This window comes from Aedes aegypti, chromosome 1 (genome assembly GCF_002204515.2).
Source record: "Aedes aegypti strain LVP_AGWG chromosome 1, AaegL5.0 Primary Assembly, whole genome shotgun sequence".
Taxonomy (NCBI): Eukaryota; Metazoa; Arthropoda; class Insecta; order Diptera; family Culicidae; genus Aedes; species Aedes aegypti.
Genome location: NC_035107.1, coordinates 84322532 through 84337279, shown reverse-complemented (window position 1 = coordinate 84337279; position 14748 = coordinate 84322532). Strand labels below are relative to the sequence as shown.

The 14748-nt window shown below is 35.8% G+C and overlaps 1 protein-coding gene across 1 annotated transcript in view; it reads left to right on the top strand.

Annotated features, from left to right (window-relative positions):
• LOC110675736 overlaps positions 1–14748 on the top strand; it is a 42091-nt gene that overhangs the window by 26164 nt on the left and 1179 nt on the right. The window lies entirely within an intron of this gene.

The window sequence follows — 14748 nt, the reverse complement described above, 5'->3', positions numbered from 1 at the left end:
TTCAAAATACTTTGTCAAACGTATCAATCCTCTAGCATGCACATCCAAAGAAAAATTCAAAACAGTGTTGCCAGATTAAAAATGGTATAGGAAAAAAAAAATGAGGTAAACATAAACTTCTTATAATTTCAAAGTATATTTGAATGTAGGTATTGAGTTGTAGCATTGGCAAAAACGTTAGATGTGTCTTTAAAACCTAAACTTTGTTTGTATTTGGATAAATAGATCAATTATGAACCAGAAATATAAAACGACTGTTCCTTTTTCAAAAAATTTAAAATCTGATAACACTTACATCTCATGTTTGGTACTAGTGGATTTTTTGTCTATTTTTGTAAATAATGGTTTGAAATATTAAAACTTAGTAAAATTTATAATCTGGCAACACTGTTGTGATTTTTTTAATGCATATTGTTTAAGTTAAGGAATTAAAGGCAAAGAGGTGTAATTAACAAGAACCTTGTTTTGAGAAAATTGGCTTTTATATTTTAAGCAATTTTATACACCATACGATTTGTGCAGGAGTATAACAAACCATACCACTTCCTATGAATTATATTATTTCCCTTTTGACTGGAAAAAATCACCCTTAAATACTTCTGGAAAACTTGAAATTAGTACAGTCTTTTATTAAACTTCACTCAAAATCGAATTAGAAGACACATACACCTCTTTAGCCCAGCAGCCCAGTCCCAAATATTTAACTTCACATTTATCAATAAATATTCGATCGAAATCTTAAATTACTTGGGATTGAACAAGGACATCAAAACTTAACAACGAAATTTCTCAAGATTTGCTCAAATCACCTCAGGGAGTTAACTGTTTTCAACTATAAAATGTCTGATAAAAAGGATTGAGTCAAAATTCTTGAATTAAAAATATACTTATTTTTTACCAAAAACTTATTTAGAGTTTCATAACTTCAAATAAGCATATTTGGCATGAAAAAATATGTTGTAACACTTCAACTTATTTTTTGGCTCTTCAAACGATTTCCTTAAAAAAGTGTAGAAGGTTATTTTTTATATGCCTAATAGTTTCCAAGATTCAATTAAAGAATGTAAGCAACATCATGGGTTTTTTGACAAGTTTGCAAGCCCGAAAGGTGGTTCAATTACTATAGAAAATTGGCTTCTGCATATTTCAAGTTAATGAATATTTGACCATAATTTAGTTAACATCAGTGATAATTGATTACACCTCAACATCAATCTAGCAAACAAAACACATCAATTTCCCGTGCAAAAGCATTATTCTAGAAAAAAGGACCCTCACATTTGTAAATTCGACACTGAGCACGAGAAAACATGTCCATCAAATGTATACATCATTAAGATCTAACTTAATTGTAGTCTTTCATGATTCTAGTACAATGACTGTTCAAGGTTACCCAAGAAATAGTGGGAACCGAATTAACTATATCTATAAATGTAACGAATGGCCTTTTAGTACATTGCGAATAATGAGCATAATCATAAGCTCTAAGTTTTAATCATTATAAGTTTAATCATAATCAACAGGTTTATAAAGATAAGTTCTGTCAAGTGCAGCGGCTATTTTAGATAATCGAATATCTCTTTCTAATATATGTCTTCAAACCTACAAGCGTAGTTATATATCTTTCGAAGATTGTTTACGTTTCTGGTACGGCCTCTTAGCCCTCGAGAGGATATGCTCGACGCATCCAGAAGGAGAAACGTCCCAAACTTCTTTTGGTCCTCGAGTCCCAAGGCCGTTGGAAGTTATGGGCGGGTTTGTGGACCTTGCGGTCAAAGTTCAGAAGTGAATTTGGACACTTAATTACTAACGGGTTTAGAATGCTCTAGACTGATGGTTGATGGAACGTTACGTGAACTAAGCTTTGGTGGATGCCTTAGTGGAGAGTGGACGATGGCGATGAGGCACTTAACCAAGGCTTACTGTGCGGCAACCAGGGGTACGCACTGTTGACTGCTTCCGATTGGTGGGTTTCCTTTATGAACCCTTCTAGCAAACGGAGGGTGATCCACAGATCTCTTCGTTCTTAGTTATTAGCGGATGGTATGTCGGATTGCTGAAACTTCCGAGAGGGATCCACGACGAAAACCGGCTTTTCTCATTTACGGTTAGCTGTGGAGATTGGCACCGTGCAGGGCGAGACCGGTGTACTTAGTTGAACCATCCCAACGGCAAACTAACATTTTTTTAGGGAAACCATTAAGTACAAGACTTCTTAGACTGTTCACGACCATGGTCATAACATAACAGATAGACCTTCTTCTCGAGGATCCATCCGTCCCTTTGTGCTCTCTCGTTCCTCTTTCCGCCTGTTCCATTTGTAGGGTCACTACTTCCTACAAAACCTGTTGGTAACCATATCCATATCAAAGCTTTCTAGGGTCAAGACAAGTGCCATTACCCCGCCCGTGAATATAAATGTTTTAAACTTTATGCCCATTTCGGACAACCAGCAAGATGGTGAGAATAGCTGTATGCATTTCTTTTGGATTAGGGTTTATTGTACCGCTATATGGTACAAGATATATGAACTCATACGGAAATTCTTCTCGGATTTGGAAACCCTAATGCAGATGTTTTCAATAGTTGTGTATGAAATAACAATATTCTTCTCTAAAACTACGTGCAACTAATGATAGCTTTCTTAGCTGAGTGGTTAGAGTCCGCGGCTACAAAGCACAGCCATGCTGAAGGTGTCTGGGTTTGATTCCCGGTCTGTCCAGGATCTTTTCCTTATGGAAATTTCCTTGACTTTCCTGGGCATAGAATATCATCGTACCTGCCACACGATATATGAATGCGAAAATGGCATTTTTGGCAAAGAAAACTCTCAGTTAATAACTGTTGAAGTGCTCATAAGAACACTAAGCTGAGGAGCAGGCTCCGTCCCAGTAAGGACGTTAATGCCAAGAAGAATAAGAAGAGCGTGTAACTAATATTTTGAAAACAGATGCAAAACTGGCCAGAAGCAATTCAATTCAATGCAAATGGTCACAGTTGCTGAAGAATCGTTTTTTGTTGCCTAGTGTTACCGACCAGTTGGTCCCATGTTTCTTTTTTCGGGGTCTCTTAATAAGTTGACATCTAAGTTGCCGGATTGCGAGGGTATTAAGATGAGTAACACGTGCATGTCAACCACACTGCTGCTGTCGGATTGAGTAATGCCTGTGTGTCACATTATAATTTTCGTTTGCCGGAGAGGAAAGCAATTTGGCAAGGTTACTTAGGGGGTTTGCAATTAAATGCGTTGTAGGCTGGCCCAGCAGCGCAGTATGAGGTCACGCGTGTCCAAATCTGCTCAAAGGTCGGATTGTCTGTGCGTGGGATGGGCCGAAATTTTTTTGTCTGCAAATTTGCGTTGCCGTCCTACGGCAAGGTCTTACTTTAGCGAAATGGATTGGAAGGTGATTTTATTTTTATTATTATTATTACGGCAAGTCCATCGAGCAACAATGGCAATTAGTTGCAGTCGTTCGTCGCTGCAGTAGGGTAGATGTATCGGTACTCGTCAGTGTACTAGTATTCGTCACCATGAATTATATACAGTTATGCATAAATCGTTTGGTGTTCATTAAATCACTTTAAAATGATGTGGAAACATTTTTAGAAACCGAAAAAGAAATCTTAAAATTTTATAGAATTCCTTATATTTTTTGATGAATTTACACCACAAACAAACACCAAAATTAATGGTTGATACAAGTGCATGTGATCCAGTATTTACCACCCCCATTTTAAATGCAAAAACAAAGTTTCTGACCAATTTCTATATCATCAATGCAAAGCATGGATTGGATTTGTACACTATGTAACTAATTATAATCTGTGAAATTATTATTTATGTTAAATCTGCAATGTGTCGCCGAATGTAGTAATTTAAAAGGTTAAACCTTACGCTACTGGAAATAAATAAATGAATGAATGAATGAATGAATGAAGCGTTCGTTTGACGTAAAGATATTATTAACAATACTATTTATTATTCAAAAACTAGTTTTCTGGTGGCGAATACTGGTACACCTACCCTAAAATCAGTATTTTTGTGCGGTGTCATTTTCTCTGTGGTTAAATGTGGCGGCGAATTCTCCCATGACTAATTTGGGTTGCGGTCGCGTTTTCTCCTGACCACCACAGGAACAGAGAGAAGCCTGTTGTGAAGAAATTATGCAGACTTTTGGTCACATCTCAGCGACGGTAGGTATACATTATTGTTATTAAACTTATTTTTTTGTGAAATGCGTTTTTGAGAAGCGTATGTGGAGATGCTTGGCATCTTCAACGTCGAAGCATCTCTTTGTCGTTCCATTGTGTGTTCCATTAGTTCAAGGTGATACGTGTGAATGGATCGCTAATTGCTGTTGTGATACAACGAAATGGGGATGTGACAGGCTGTGAAACTCTTGGGAACAATAGTAAATAATATTGGTTTTTTGTCTGTATTGCTTCTCTTAATTAGAATTTGTATCTATAGTAGTGTATTTTTACACGATTTGCATTTGTTCATCAAAGACATAGAATCTTTAAGGCAATCATTTGACAATCATATTGCTGAGCCGAAAAAGGCCATAGCAAACGATGTTTTATAGACGAAAGAAATAGTAAGAAAAAAAAATACTCTCTGTTTCTATAAAAAGTTAGTAGGGCAACTCATCCTTTTATCGGCAACATTAATTTCTCCGTCATTTAGCTTTCTTAAAATATGTCGGCCATTAAAATAGCATCATTTTTTCAGTAACCGCATAATTTCAAACGATTTAAATGAAAATATAATGAAGATATGATGACTTCAATTTCAAAAATTTTCTCAATCAATAAACTACTGATTAGTATTGAAGATGCCTCTGGCTGGATGGCAACCCGTAATCTTTGTTCTACATTCCGGCGAATGTGAAATGAATCTAACGGGTGCAGAGAACTAGAGCGGCTCAAGATAGCAAGTAATATTTTTATTGCCGATGATTTTTTTATGTCAATTATCGGTATTGTCTCTTGCATCAGGTTTCCAGAATTTGTGATTGTCAATTCAATCTTTTGGTTTGGTCATCTGGAAAATGTTAATAAATTTACAGAATACTTTATTAGTGTAAAGCTAAATTAAATACAGATCTGTAATATTGTTCGAGTGCTAGCAAAATTATGCTTTTGTTCATAGCCTCTGTGTTATGGACACAATATTCTCACTAACATCATCAGCATCATCTTTGTTAGAGGGATTTATAAAAATCAAAAGGGGTCCTTTAACAATGTCAACAATTTAGGGTCTGCTGCATTAGTCAACTCCAGATATTCATTCATGTTTAAATGCGGCCACTATCCCATTTTCATTTTTTTTAACACCAACCTGAGATATTTCATTATCCGGATATCTAAAATATAAAAAATATACATGAAGTTCTTGAAATAGTGTAAGATTAGGAATAGTTGTAAAAATCTAATACGGAATAAATGTGACCTAATGTGACGACAATTTTTGACAATCAAATCAACAAAGTCAGATTATCGCCTGCTGAGACGTAGCTATAAAATACGTAAGTAAAAAATGTCAAAATCTAATCACGCTTTGTTATTTTACAGCCAGCGTAAAAAGCTGGATATGCACCTTTTCAAAACCCAGAGGTAGCCACATGCAACACCTACTAACTAATTCCTCAGAGAACTATTGTGAATCATTACTGAAGCTTTGGGGATTTTGTGGGAACCTTCAATAACCTTGGATCATTTCAAATTCTATGGTAAACTACTTTTGAAATCCTGAAAAATCTTTTTGAGCTCTTGAAATTTCCTACAAGCACATTGCATGTTTCATGATCCTCAATTAATTCTTACTTGTGAGAAAAGTGCATTTAAAACAAAATTTTACAGATCCCTGTTAAAAAAGTGCTGATAAACAGATTTGAGAAAACACTCAATAAAACAAGGTATGTAATAATTGAATCAACTATTATCATAGCTTAAACACATCTTTTTCAGTTTTCCCAATAAGAGAACTGCCAGGTTTATTAAAAAATCCTTAATAGCTGTCTTCAGGGATTTCCTCACGTGTTGTCATATGAATTCTTCCTGGAGTTTTGCCAAATATCTATCTTAGGATTATTAGAAAAAAAAAAGAATTAACTTATAAACTTTCCAAACATTTCTTCAAGAATTACTCCAGAGAATACAACAAGTACTTTCAAAATAACTTACATGAATTCTTTCAAAATACCAGCATTTCTCCAAGAGCTCCCACGAAAATTTTTTGCAGTTATCTCCAGTAGTGTTTCTATACAGCTTACTCCATATTGTCCTCAATCAGTTCTATGAATTCTCTGGAAATCATTACAGGATTTATTTCCAGGATACCTAGGGTTACATTGGGGTTCTCGAATATTTCAAGAATGACATATCGATTAAGCATATAAACTGATAAGTAATTCGGATGGATAATGGCCTTAGAACTCCAGGAAAAATCCGCCAAGAATCTTAGCAGACATACCGGATGTAACAGTGTTGGCAGAAGATATGTATATTTAATCGAGATCATAACGCAGACAAAAACTTGGAAATTTTATTTAGATTTCGACTTGTGATAACTTTTATGGAAAAGTCTCTTTTTGAAAATAAGTGGGGTGTTAGTGGATTATCTTTTCAACTTTTTCCAAGTTACGCAACTCATTCGATTTATGCCGTAATATATTGCAATATACTTTTGGCTTGTTTCATGAAGTGACTCTGCATTGTAAAAGTTAAGGAGTATATTATGTTTGTTACTGAATATCACCAAAAATGTATAATCTCGAAAATCGGAAAACATGATAGGAAAATCTTGATAACAACGCATTAAAGTAACTATGGGGTTTTTCTTGATACTATTTTCAAAACTTACTCGATCACACTTATGAAATGTTTGGAAAGTTGGAATGATTATATTCTATTTGGAAATGGTTTCGAAGCCATTTATCCTTTTAGTGGTAGGATTACCAAGGGGTAAACTATACCAATATTTTGTTATTTCTGAGCTCGGGCACTACATGCTTTGTGTTATAGAGTGCGCGTTAGATTTCCACTCCATACTGGAACACTTTTCTTCAGTACGTTTTCGACCATGCCACTGGGTGTTACATGCAAAGGCGTTGTTTAGTGTAGTGTTTTTCACAGGGCAAATTGGCTATTCCCCCTATTAAAACTTAAAACTTAAAGCTTGTTGAAATTATCCTTATATGATAGGTTACATATGAAGCTGCTCTGCATAGCTTATAGGATTATATAGGATATAGGTTATGATCAAGGGGTGGATCACTTTATCGATGCACATTTGATGTGCATCAAATGCAAGAAATGCATTTTTATCATCAAAAAATCAACTTAGCACTGATAAATGAGATCACAATCAAATTGTCAAGCTAGGTGAGTTGTTGATTGTTATTGATTTAATTTTCTCTGCAATCCTGATTAATATTTATTTTCTTCTTCCAGGTTGATTTTTAGTTTATCGGAGTAGATAAACGGCGGAGAGTATTACAAACCTATTTAGAACATTAGAAGACATCACAGAGGGAACTCTTGGCCATTTTATTGGAATGAAGTAGAATAAAAACTAGGGATAAATGTATGAATAAACATGTAACACTGGTAGAAGGGAGTTGCTTTGAAGAAACTTTTCAACCACTACAAATTTGCTACCTAATTACGGATTAGAGCACGAAACGGAAAAGTAATAGATTTACTGGTGCGTCCATAACACGTTGGTTATCAAGCAACAAATGCATCGAATATTGACTAGTAGTTGGAGAGTAATATTTCCTCCAACATATCCATTGTATCTAACACATTTTTAAAATCCCGTCCCTAAATCTCAGATACAGTATTGTGTCGCGGGCCATATTTTTTCAATACAGCAATGGTATAAGTTAGTAGAACAGCGAAAGGGCCAGATATGGGAAGGGTCTTCAAGCTATCCACGAATCGCACAAAACGAGGCCGCAAACCCTTACATTGGGCAGGCCTGATTTTAGCTTAAGGTTAACGTTCAACGCTTCATCATCGTAATAATCGTCATCATCGAAACTTCAAAAGCAATTTTTCTATGCAAAACTGAAAATTAGTCGATGAAAATGTGTTCACTGTGTTTCAGTTGGAGAATAGAATACAGTGAACACATTATTTTGTAAATTTTCCTGATTTTGAACGAAAAAACTGCTTTTGAAAATTCCGAAATCAATGACGGATCCTGACTCCTTAACTATACAGTAAATCAATAGTACACGATTATTTTATTCATATATTTGGGATGCCGGTTTAAAATTTTTGTTTGCTTTGGGGGTATGAAGAACCAGTATCCACAGTCCCTTCTTTCCTTTCATTTTGTATTTCGTCTTCTCGCGCGGAAGTTGCACTGAAGCTAAGATATATGGTCTCTCAGTTCCAAAGAATGCTTGTATTTTTCTCTAAGGTTTTGTCAGCTAACAGCAATAGGATTTTGCTCCTCCGAAACTGCAACGAAACTGTTGGCATCTACGGAGATTGAATCCTGAGAATAATCCTTACATAATTTCTTCTGGCTAGTGAAAACAGGATGCTCCGGAAATCAGTCGTCGCGGTAAGCGGATGCCGTTATCCTTTCTTGACCCTTAACGACTGTGGTCACTTTATCGAAGCATTCTATGGGTCGTAATATCCGAGCATGAATTTAAAAATAACGCAAAATAGACAACGTTTTTGAATATGTTTTATCTACCTCAATAGTTATGTTCAGAAGCTGAAAAAAAAACGTTTTGGATTATTGCTCTCATTAGAATAGTGATTACCCTTCAATTTCCGGAAATCCGTGACAAGAATCACATCGAATTGTATCGAACTATCTATTTTTTGGATTTTCAATTTCTCAATACATCATCAAATTTGACATATTTTGTTTTCGCTAGAGATACGATCTAAAGTAAGCCATGAGCTTCGTACGAAAAAAAAATGCATTTAAATGCAGATAATTTTTCCGATGCATCGAATGCATCAAGAGTGATCCACCCCTTGGTTATGATCCTATTGCATATAAGTATAAAAATCATTTTAAGAGAGTTTTATGATATATTGATAGGAAATAAGAATAATAACTATGAAAGATTTAGGAGTTAAAATAAGACGGTTTGCATTTGCATGAGTTCCAATTTTAATTATATTGATGTTTTATCTGATTAAGGTTGAATATAACCTATGAAATTGGATGAAAGCATCAAAGTTATTGACTTATGTTTTGTTGTTGGCAAAATATGTTTTTATTTACGAACCTCAAATTCCTTAACACCCCATTTTGCATTTTCGTCAAAAATCACACATTTCCATGATTATCTCAGAAATCTGTCATAGGATCCTCATAATTGTATTTGGCTTTTGATATACACGACAAGAGAATTGTAGGGCTGTCCTTTGTTCAATTGATGATGATGATGATGATTATTTAGCCACCATCAGCGCAAGGATTACCTATGGCTGCAGAATCATACCGGGATGGTATGATCTACCTGATGGTTTGTTGTAGCAGGGCTAGTTAATATCTTTGAAGACCTTTGGAAGACAACACTAAGGCTGTTTTCTCATGACAAAAGGCTGGCGACCCCACGCACTTTCATCCAGTCAACAGTTCAATTAACTCCCTTAGGCTACCCCTCCCCAACACCCAATATATAGTAATATATCATATATAGTGTTAATAAAGTATCTTACCGTAAAATGATAGAAATAATGTTAGTGTGACTACCGTTGTTACTAGATACCGTGATCACCTCTGCATCTCCTGGGTAGATACATCACATCCGTTTACCATTGACACCATAAATACCTACCGACGTTGCCATTTTGTAGTTTCCCATCAAAACCACAAGCTTCGGATCGCTCAACCCGCTGCTATCAAATCCTGCCTGTATTTTCCCTTGATGAACGTTGACAGTACACTGTACCGGTGAGATAATTTCACAGCATTGAACTTGTTCCCGTCGTTGTTGGTTTTGTTTGTCGGGAAAAACTTTGCGATCCTGCCGAGTGGCTTTCCATCCTTGGCATTCACTTGCTTCCTGTTCCGTACCGACCCAGATTATAACATCTAGTTTCGCATATACACACCCGCACCACTCCGGGTCACAGGAATGATGCACATATTGGCTACTTTTAGTCACTATAAATATTCAAAATTCTGTTGAAAATCCATCTTTTCTATATTTTACGACAAAAAATCTTGACAGACGCAGAAAAAACACAACCGCTCGGTATCAACGCTTACTACGATCTTGGGCTGTCCTTTGTTCAATTATTGACATACTGAAAGTTGCTTGAAATTCGAATTGATTTTTTTTTCAACCCTTAACATCACATTTAACGGTATTTTATTGTTAATAACAACCATTTTGACTTGATAATTGCACTGCATGTTAAAAGTAACTAGATGTGGTATCTGTGAGTCATTAGTAAAATATAATTCATGGTTTACAAGTTATCAAGAATATCCCTTTGAGTCCATAACAAACGTGGCCATTTTTTTCGAATTTCCAGTCCCCTCCCCTCTATTTTCCACCTCGAGGTCTTTTGTTTATACAAAAAAAAAAACCTACATGGACCGTGGTAATCGGCTAGACCGCTCCCTTTCCTCCGTATATGATCACATTATTTATTAACGACCTTTAAAAGATCTCAAAAAAAAAATATATTAATAAGTTTGGATATCGTTTCTCGAAACATATTCTAAGAATGATCAAATTATCATAGATCCTTTTAGAGATCTGCTAAGAGCCCAGACAACCAGAACTCGCATAACAATTTGCGTAAAAAGTCGTTTACTTGTGCGAATTACATCATACTCGCACAACATGGTGAATGAAATCGTTTAATTGGAGAATTTCCTCGCATAGAACGCTATTTTCTGAGTTCGTCAGTGCATTTTGTTTAATTTCGTATAAACGTACAAAGGAAGTCGAATCAATCTGTAGCAGCTGTCAAATCAAATTTGTTATCATAAAATAAGTCGTATAAGGTTGCAGGTTAATTCGTAATAAAATCTGTGCACTCACATTGTATGCCAATTTTCATCATATAAATTGTGCACATATATCGCCTCCACTTTTGTACGCATAAGGCCTTTTCACGACATCTTATACGGAATCTTTGCACATATAAGCATCGCATAACGCAAAAGGTGATTTCGTTATATGTACATTTTGGTTGTCTGGGAGCACAAGGAAAAAGAACGCTCACAACAAAATATAACTTAGAATTCTAAAGCAGTTGCCACGCATTCAAAAAAGTTTAAAAAACTTTTCTTCCATATTTTGTTAATTTCAAAATAACTTCCAAACAGGTTAGTTCCGTAATTTAAGTACAAAATTATCATTTCTTAGTGAAAACTCATTCTTCAAACCTTAACCTTCGGGCTGTCGCGCTGGTGTACTTTGTACAACAGTTGTGATTTACTTGCTATCATTTTCCCAGTCAACATTTTGGTCGGTATAACTTTTGTTATACATCATTTTATATGAACCAATTCAATCGTATAGAATGCATGAAAAGGCTATATACCTACCACGACTTTTTCAGACTTCCTGCGATCAGATATACGATGCCTCAAAATTTGGATGAAAATGAAAAAAAAAGTTTCCAGCAAGTCTCGAACGCGGTACCTCTGAATCAGGAGTCGGACACCTTACCACTGTACCACCAAAGGTTACTTAACAGATCAGCGATTATTTGCCAATATTAATGGAAGTTTCATGTACAGTGATACTTGCTAAGTTGTTCTTTGAGGCCCCTCGTCAGCAGACACCAAGTTTGGGTGGCAATTTTTGCTAAGCTATTGCGATTTCATATTATGCTTCCTGATTTGATATGTGATCTGTCAGTTTTTACAACTTGACCCGATTTTATTTTGCACTATTTACGACATGTTTTGCTTTCAACACAGATTGTCGTTTATGAATCGCATTGGGGATTTATACAACTTATATTCACATTGATAATGCTTAATCTGGCATATTGTGTGATTCTGATATTTGACGTACGAATTTATGATTTTGAATGCATATTCTTATACGATACATGGTTCACTGGGTATGAAAGATTAAATTTCTGAATTTTTCTAAATTTTTGAACCGCCCTACTCAAGCATCTTCCTAAGGACATGCCAAGAATCTATCTATGAGTTTATTTAGAACATCCCTATGATATTGCCAGAATTAAACAAGATCGAAGCATGAAATCGGTTAAGTTATATGCCTGGTAAAACGCAAATCTTCCTTTTCTCGTTGTTGTCTTTCTATAAAACCTGTTTGATTAGTCCCGTTACATTTTATGAATAGTTTGTCCATCAAGCTCTAATCACATTAACCTTTGCGTCCCTGACCTAATTTTGACAACCAAATTTTCGTAATCATTTGACTATAATGTCCACAAGTTTCAGATGACTTCAATGAAGTTTAGACAAACATTGAACACTATTTCATGACCTGTTCAAGGAAACCAAGTCGGTTTCGGTTTCATTAAAATGCATATTGTATAACTGACAACAACAAACGGTTATCAAACAACACCTTTGGAATTCGTGCATTGCAATCCGTATAAAGCAACACAATCTTCATATTAATTCGCCGGGAGCATAATATGATGCATATTAAGGGGCCTTCCTTAGCCGAGTGGTTAGAGTCCGCGGCTACAAAGCAAAGCTATGCTGAAGGTGTCTGGGTTCGAATCCCGGTCGGTCCAGGATCTTTTCGTAATAGAAATTTCCTTGACTTCCCTGGGCATAGTGTATCATCGTACCTGCCACAAGATTTACAAATGCGAAAAATGGCAAATTTGTCAAAGAAAGCTCTCAGTCAATAACTGTGGAAGTGCTCATAAGCACACAAAGCTGAGAAGCAGGGTCTGTCCCAGTGAGGACGTTAATGTCAAGAAGAAGAAGAAGCTTAAGTAATTTATTGTAACAAAGGGTCATTAGCAAGAAGCTCGGAATCGGCTCCTGAGCATCCCAGAAATATTTCTATATGTTCTCTTGTTCCAAGAAATTATTTATTATTCATTATCCAGGCTCCGGAATCGGCTCTAGGTATCCCGCAAGTACTGGTTGTTGATCCTATGTTACAAAAAATATTCACCTTGCATCGTATAAAACTCCCGGTAAAAATCTTGATAATTGATTTGTTGCATGATAGGGTTTGCAACCATCGGATCCTCTGAATGTCGTTTTTGTCAAGTTGAAAACGAAACTGCTGAGCATTTATTCTGCAACTGCGTTGCATTGCTTATTAAAAAAATGTCAACATTTGGAAAATAATTATTAGAACCACGGTTAGAACCCTGTTAGAACCCGTGTTAGAACCCTTGGAAATTTGGAAAAGCAGGCCTAATAGGGTAATAGACTTCATAAAACGAGTTGAGCCTAATTGGGATAGAGTGCTACATCAACCAATGTCTATCACATCTCAATTGTGAGAAGATGTTTGATGAGTACCAGATAAAACATGGGTCATACCTAGGGGGTGCGAAGTCGAACATTTAGGTCGTTCAAATTGAACACAATCTTTTCCACCAGTGCTAACCGTTTTTTGTTAGCTTGTCTCGCAGGAAACCACATTCGAAGTACACACTAAAAATACTTCACACAAAGCTTCATCAGTTCAATGAAGACAATAAACCCAATTAGTAGATTCAATCAGAAAGTTTCTAGCCGTATGTTAGTTAGAAACATATTTTAAAACAGCTGTAAAAGATTTATATTTTGGACCAAGCATAACTTTTCTTTAACATTCGGCTGTCTTTGTGTAACATTTATTGTTTAAAAAACTTTAGCGTAACGAAATCATAACCGTTCATTTCTAGGCATACTTAGATCATTCTTATGAAAATTTTAGTTTGACAGCAGCCTGGTTGCTTGTTGATTTTCAGTTCGCATCCCCCAGGGTCATACCACAATATTCCTAAATAATGGAAGCAATGGTCAAAAGGTTCTACAGACGAGAAGTAAAAAACCATCGGATTGATATCCTATTGATGTCCCGGAATCGGCTTGAAATCATCTCGGAAGTACTTGTAAATGACTTTAAAGTGCAAGAAACTATTCAGTATGTATCGTATAATGCTCCTGGTGAAAACTCATGAATATAGATTTGTCGCATGATAGGATTTGCAATCATTAAATTGATATACTTTTTTAAGGTCCCGGAATCGGCTCTAGGATATTCCGGAAGTACTAATAGATAATCCTATGTTGCATATCTTTACTCAATATGCATTGTATTTTACTCCCGTGAAAACATCTTAAAGATTAATGTGTAGCATCATATGGGTTTTACTGATCAAATTTTAGTCCCTAATTGATGCCCCAGGAACAGGTTCCAGGGAATCCGGAACCGGCCAGAGTGGTTCCAATCACTTGAAAGAGTTGGAGCAGACGCATAGTTTGAACTACAATTAAAAAACACTATTACTTTTGTTTGATCTGTGCAAAATAATTATGGAAATGACTCAAATGTCCTTCCGAAAAATTACCCACGGGACATCCGTATGTATCTGGAATCGACCATCTGACTTGATCTCTTGACTTCCCAGCATAAGTAAATATACTTTTTTTTTAACGTTCGACTGTATATTTTAATTGTGCAATTTACGGCTACGCAGTCTTGAAATGATTAAAACCAAGTTTTATTTCAACCCAACGTTTCGACACGGGGATTGTGTCTTCCCTCAATAACTAATTACTGAGGCGTCCGATTTGAAAACGGTCTTCGGCAA